This window comes from Sphaerodactylus townsendi, linkage group LG04, assembly GCF_021028975.2.
Source record: "Sphaerodactylus townsendi isolate TG3544 linkage group LG04, MPM_Stown_v2.3, whole genome shotgun sequence".
NCBI classification, from domain to species: Eukaryota; Metazoa; Chordata; class Lepidosauria; order Squamata; family Sphaerodactylidae; genus Sphaerodactylus; species Sphaerodactylus townsendi.
The window spans coordinates 138,252,921-138,259,623 of record NC_059428.1 but is presented as its reverse complement, the minus strand read 5'-3'; positions in this window follow the sequence as shown (position 1 = coordinate 138,259,623).

The window sequence follows — 6,703 nt, the reverse complement described above, 5'->3', positions numbered from 1 at the left end:
AATTCCATCAAAATATCACCAAAAGGTAAAATTCCCACTATGCCTAATGAAGTTTCAAGCACTCCTAAACAGATGCCAAGGAAAGACATTTCTGTAACTGAGATTCTTCCTTTGGTTCTGGAAGCATTTGAATTTCCAGACAATGACAATAAATATGGCATATGGTTATTCCACAAATGCAGTTTTGGACCTGATAATGAGACAGCTGAGTAGAAGCAGCAGCTGCTCAGGATCCAGTCTTAATAGGGAGTTCAGGAAAGATTGGGCATTTGACAGGAGTGCTGACGACATGTGTCAGCCATACATCCTGCTGTCTCAAAACATCTGCAGTATTTTAGAGCAATTGTTTTTGTCTTGCAAATTATCATCTTCCATTTTCTGGCTCAATGTAATTTGTGGGCCAATAAAAACATAAGCAGTAACTGATCAATTGGATATAGTAAGGAAGGTTTAGTCTCTAAGGAAAGGTTTCTCTCTGATCCCCCAGTGGCGTACTTCTAATGCAGTGTGGTCCCATGGGTGCTATTACACCTGCTGACAACTTACCTGGTGCTCGCCAAGTGTTTTTAGAAAGTGGGTAGGAATACGCAGGGCTTTTACCCAGTAGAGATTGTGATTGGCCACTGAAGAGATTGAAAAGCATCCTGTTAAATAAAACTTATGCTTGAAACATTGGCATTATTATTGTAGCTACAGATAATCTTGCTCCCTGACATTCTGTGGTTGAATCAGACTTCTGTTTCAGCCACTTTTGTTACTGCACCCACTAACTAGTGTCAGAATTCCAAAGGTGACTCAGGCATAGAAAGATTGGTGACCCCCCCCCCCCCGCTCTAACGGGTGTGCTGCTCTGCCTGGATTAGATATCAGCCATCCCATGGGGTCAGAGTGCCACAGAGCACTGACCTCAGGACAAGGAGGGTCATCTACACACCGTGGGCTTGTGCTTGAGAACGTGGAGTGGTCTTATCCCTCTTGAGCCAGTTTCATCTGATCATTGCACCTGTGAAGTGAATGTTGGAGTGTGTTACGATCACCAGTTATCTGATAATGGCAACAGACCATGCTGGGACCTGAGAATTTTAACAAATTGGTCAATTAGGGCCTCCTGTAATATGTACTGGGGGAGAGAAAGAAGGTTGTCCCCTGTTGATGCTAACCAAACAGGAGATAGCCGTGAAGATGGGGGGAGAAAGTCGAACCAGGGTATTGACTCCCTATACTAGAGAATAGTTGCTAAATATACTTTGAACTGTGATGAGAAATGGAATAGTTGTTTGTGACAGGCGCTGTGGAAATAAAGCATGATTTCTGATGCGACTTAACAGAACTTGATTTGGAAACAATGAGCTCAGCTCATGGATCAGATGAAAATATTTGGCAAGCCTGACGCTCTGTGTTGGTGCAGCTTGTGCTGCTGCCCCTGTGTGGATAATGACCTGACCAAGAAAACAAGGGGTCCCCCCCTCAAAAAAACCTCATTGTGGATCATGAAAAGGAGATTTTATGGGCTACAGGTTAGCGCTGTTTCTAAAATGCACATCCCTGCACCCCCAAATATCTCATAGAACATGACACAATTTTGAATGAACAAATCCTTGAAATATCACAAAAGAGATGACTGGAGCTCAACCCCCCCTAAGTCAACAGAGTGAGCTAAGAAAATTAAATCCAGATGGAGGGGAAAACTAGACGAGAGCAGCCACAACCAGGATGCTGCAGGGGACCAGGCTGGCTACAGATTCATTCATCTGGCCCTGGAGAAGATGACTGAAATAAAACCAAAGCCGGACAGCAGGGGGTCCTCTCTTGGGAAAGTGTTTTGCCAGAATCAGAATGGGAACAGTTAGGGGAACTTTGACAAGGGGGATTTAGCTCAACATTCTCCTCCACTGACGTATAACCAGGCTGTTCTCCACCCCAAATCCAGCTCACCCCCTTCCCTACCTGGGTAAAAGAATAACTCAGGAATTGACCTGGGCCTGCATTTGCCATTCAGTATTTTTTTCCCAGGTTGATGACATGTTTTACCACCTGCTTCTCTTCTTATCAAGCCAACAGTGATTTCTTGAGGAAAGTATAAGTAGTTTCATGTATTATTGAATGATGCTGGGGGCATCACGGTTTGACCATTCTCTGGGCATCCAGATGTCTTGGCCAAGCTGTATCTGCATGGATACTGTTTTAACCAGTTGTTCCTTTTCAGTTAGCCAAGGTAATGTGATTAAGGTTAAACTAGGTCGATTCCCCGCTCACCATTAAATGCGTGCTCATTACTCCAAATATCCAGGTTTCCAGCAGAGTTACCCACTACACCAGTGCCGAACACGCAGTCATCCAGGGTCTGCCGGTCCCCCCACCCCCCCAGCATGTGTTCTTTGAGAACCTGGAAGAAAGTAGACCTTTTGAAAAAATACGTGGCCAATCTGGAGCGGTGGGGAAGTTGGGGGGTGGGGGGTGAATCCAGACTCAAATTCCCGCCCTTGCGAGTGACGTGGAGTTTCCCATCCAATCAGACCATGGGGGGCTGTGTGTGATGCGCACGCAGCCTTTTCTTTTCATTTTCGCACCAAAAACCAATGTGTACACATCAATCTGAGGCAACGGGTAATACAAAGGAGCAAAGAATACAATGCAAAGGATTTCCCCCAACCAACCACTAGTGGCTGTATAGCACAGTTGGTTAAGTGTTCCACTGATAGCCAGAAGATTGCTTGTTTGAGTCTTGCCAGGGATGAGCAAGTTTTTATTTTATTTTGGCTCCTTAAAATGCTGGAGAAAGTCAATTCCGTTTTGCGCCACATTCATGATTTCAGGCATAAATCCCCAACTCTGAACACTTTAACCCTTCTCCCATACAGTCCTGCCTGGAAATTAAGATCAAAGGGAGAAGCCTATCAATTAAAGGGTGGTGTCAATCAGTGAATCTCATTCGGCGGGCACACGAGAGAGGCCCTTTCTGCGGGCAGCCCCACAATTACAGAGATGTTCCTGGTCCTTTCAAACTTCAGGAGGCAGTTAAAGACAGTTTTGTTTAGAACTGCAGTTGACTAATTTAGTTTCCCTTTATCAGCAGTCCTAAGTGGAGAGTTAAAATTGTGGAGATTTTTAAATTGGGGGTTTTAAATTTAAATTGGAGATTTAAATTTAAAATTATTTTAATAATTATTTATATTATAAGCCACCTTGAAAGGTGGCTAACGCATGTTTTAAAGAAATAAATGAAACCCTGCCCAGCCTTGATGCTCTCTGTGACTTTCTCTCTTTTAGAATGAAATGGGTTGCAGGGGGCCGCCCCAAGAGCTTGGAGTGGGGGTGAGGGGTAAAATGTGCTGGGGTACCTTAGTCTTGAGAAGGAACCAGGGCATGCCTGCCTTGGCTGCTGCCTGTTTCGCTCTTTGAAAATAGCACTAGCGTGTTGGACATCTTTTTCTTTTGAACGTAGCATGATGCCTCCTTCAGAAGCACTGAAGCATTGTTGGGGATTTAAGTGGGTTACAAAGGGAACAGAATAGCCTGGGCTGTGAAGACCTGGTGTCGGGCAGAGTAAGATGGGTGCATTGTTTCCCTAGCAACCACTGGGGGAAAAAATCTCTTGCTAACGAGAGGCATCTGGGGAGCTATGAATGCACCAGACCGCACGGGTCAGGTTCTGTTTGTTTCTCTCACAAGCAATTAAAAACCAGAGGCATCTTCAAAAATGAATGAGCCCCAATCAGAGCGAGAGAGGCTGCTTACCAGGAGCCACAGTTGGCCACATCAATCTACATTGGAGACCTAGGAAATAATATATGACAGCACCCTGTGTCTTAACAAACAAATATGAAATTGCTTGAACAAATTAACAAACCTTTAATCTTAACACAACTTTCTACCATTTAAGGATAAATAATAGTGAACAAATAGTGAATATATATGCAGCACAACTCAATTGTACAAAATCTTCAGTGCTTTTTTGTAGTAGTGCACTGCCGACCCAGCAGTGCCGTAGTAGAACGTTGGGACGCCAACGGACCTGCGGCCTTGCCGGTCGCATCGCACCCCCACTCCTCATCCCCCCATGAGTCACGGGTCGTGAACTGTCTGGCTCAATCACCGGGCGCAGGGACAATGGTCGTGCCCCCAGGTGAGGATTAGGCTCAGACGCGATAAAGTACTTCTCCACACGTAGCCAGATGAGATCATGCATCACATGATGATCTCCCGACCTCCCGCTCTCCCGGAACTCCCCCCAGTCCTCCCTCCCTCCGCCCCCGATAGAGTAACAATAAAAGGTGCCAGGAACCTTGACAGACGGGAAACTCGCTAGGAACACGGACCTCCGGTCTCCCGCTGCTGGCGATCTCCACCAGATGTTATCTCCGCGTCTCGTCTCGTTCTTACGCTGACCGCGTGGGTCGACTACACTTTTTAGGGGAAAAAACCCCTCTCAGAACAGTTACCACCACTAACAATGTCCAATAATGAAAGAATAGCAAGAAAGTCCAAGCTATTAATAAAGCAGGGCTTCTTTCTCTCATCTGGCCTTCTGTATCTGATGTAGCTGCTGCAGGTCTTTCCTCAATCTGGGCCTGTAAAAAATAAATAATTCTCTCAATTGAGCTGTAGGCCTTCCTTCTGCAGGCCAGATCAACTGAGGAGGGTGGAACTCTCACAATTTATTCATTGTATTATCAAAAAGGTGGCAAAACACCATGACATGGCTGTGAAGATGCCAGTCATAGATGCAGCTGGAAGTGTTAGGAGCAAAAACTACTAGATGCGAAGAAATAACACAGCCCAGAAAACCCACAACAGCCAGTTGATTCCGCGCATGAAACCCTTTGACAATACCTGTTTTAATCTGATAGATCCTGGAGATATCGGGAGCGAATTATTTTTAAAGCTTAAATCTCAGAAAGCTCATTAGCGCTGATTCTCTATTTGGATGCAGGAATAAAACTTCTCACTACAGAATCCTTCCTGCCCTCCAGATCCTGGCTGCTCTGACACGCCATGTCGTCTGTATGGGGTGGATGGGATTGAGTGGCAGAACTGGCACATGGGGGCATCCTGCCCAAAAAAAGGCAGGCAGCAAATAAGGATTAGTGAGGGGGACTCCTGTTTGTGGTCCCTCCCAGTTTGTGGGACAAATTCTCAGCTGTGTTCAAGTCCTCAGGTGCACCCAGAATGTGAGTATGTTGTGCCTTTCTCTGTAACCTGCTCTACCCTGGGATTGGGGGTTGGGAGGGGAGGGGCTGGGGAATTCCTAGTGCCTTGTGTTGTGTCCTACCTCTGTGGGCACGTAGTCCTGTATCCTACCTCACACAATGGCCAGCCAGTTCCCCTGATGTCACCTCCAGGCACTGGGATTCAGAGGTTGAACATGGAGGTTCCCTTTAGGCCCCATGACAAAAAAAAAATCAAGAGCCTGCTGGATTAGACCAGCGAGGGTCAATTTGCTCCAACATCCTGCCTCACTTAGTGGCCAACCAGTTCCCGAAACCTTCCGCTTTGTGTTGCCTCTTAGCACTGGTAGTATTCAGAGGATGTCCTCCTCTAAATATGGAAGTTGCCTATAGTCACAACTGAAGGACCACTCCTCCACAAATCTGTTCAGTTCAGCTTGGTGTAGTGGTTAAGAGCAGGTGGACACTAATCTGGAGAACAGGATTTGATTCCTCACTCCTCCATCTGAGTGGCGGAAACTTATCTGGGGAACTGGATTTGTTTCCCCACTTCTGCTGGGTAACCTCGGGTCAGTCACAGTTCTCTCTGAACTCTCCCAGTCCTACCTGCCTCACAAGTTTCTGTTGTGGGGAGAGGAAAAGGAGTTTGTGATCCGCTTTGAGCAGAGGCATAGGGGGGCAAAATGGCACCTGGGGCCACTTGGAGTTTGGGGGAAGGGCTCCATCCGCCTCACCCCCTGGTCTGCATGGAGATCAGGGACATGGCCCCCTTCTTTTAGCAGGCCCAGTCCTAGTTTGGACTATCTTTTCCAGTTATGGTGATCATTTCAACAACATGCCCATGAGCCTTTGCTAAATATGTAAATTATCAATGTCCCCACATGTCCCACGTGCAGTGGCGGAGCTTCAAGGGGATGGGGGGGTGCGCCGTGCACACGCCTGGGGGCACAGAAAATTCCCTCAAGCCCCTCCCCCCTTTCCCTGCCCCCCGCGGTGCCCCCCATCCCCCTTCCCCCCCCCCCCCCCCCCCCCCCCCCCCCCCCCCCGCCCCCCCCCACCGCCCCCCCCCCCCCCGCCCCCCCCCCCCCTCCCCCCCCCTCTCCCACCCCACCCCCCCCCCCCCCCCCCCCACCCCCCCCCCCCCCCCCCCCCCACCCCCCCCCCGCCACCCCCCCACGCCAACCCCCCCCCCCCCCCCCCCCGCACCCCCCCCCCCCCCCACCCCCCCCCCCCCCCACCCCCCCCCCCCCCCACCCCCCCCCCCCCCCACCCCCCCCCCCCCCCACCCCCCCCCCCCCCCACCCCCCCCCCCCCCCACCCCCCCCCCCCCCCACCCCCCCCCCCCCCCACCCCCCCCCCCCCCCACCCCCCCCCCCCCCCACCCCCCCCCCCCCCCACCCCCCCCCCCCCCCACCCCCCCCCCCCCCCACCCCCCCCCCCCCCCACCCCCCCCCCCCCCCACCCCCCCCCCCCCCCACCCCCCCCCCCCCCCACCCCCCCCCCCCCCCACCCCCCCCCCCCCCCACCCCCCCCCC